This window comes from Octopus sinensis, linkage group LG18 (genome assembly GCF_006345805.1).
Source record: "Octopus sinensis linkage group LG18, ASM634580v1, whole genome shotgun sequence".
NCBI classification, from domain to species: domain Eukaryota; kingdom Metazoa; phylum Mollusca; class Cephalopoda; order Octopoda; family Octopodidae; genus Octopus; species Octopus sinensis.
In genome coordinates this window covers 3,796,087-3,796,427 of record NC_043014.1, presented here as the reverse complement: position 1 = coordinate 3,796,427, position 341 = coordinate 3,796,087, and positions in this window count along the sequence as shown.

The window sequence follows — 341 nt, the reverse complement described above, 5'->3', positions numbered from 1 at the left end:
TACGTGGAAGATAATCAAAAATACACGAGTAAGGAATCAGGCCCTGTAGACCGTATGCCAACATCCTTCCTAGCCAGCCGAAATCCGTACACCATGCCAAACACCCGGCAACAGCCCGCGAAGGGCTCCATACTGACAGTTTACCTGTCAGTGGGTTGGCTCCACTTGTGAGTCCAGAAAGTGAGTCCACCCGCGCTATAAATATTGCGGGCCACAACAATCTGGCGTCAGGAGACATCAATCCAGAGCCACCCAGGGACAGTAGCCTTTACGAGGCGCTAACTTATAGGCGAGATCAGAGGCAGGATGCAAGCACCCCATCCCCACCTCTTCTTGTCAGC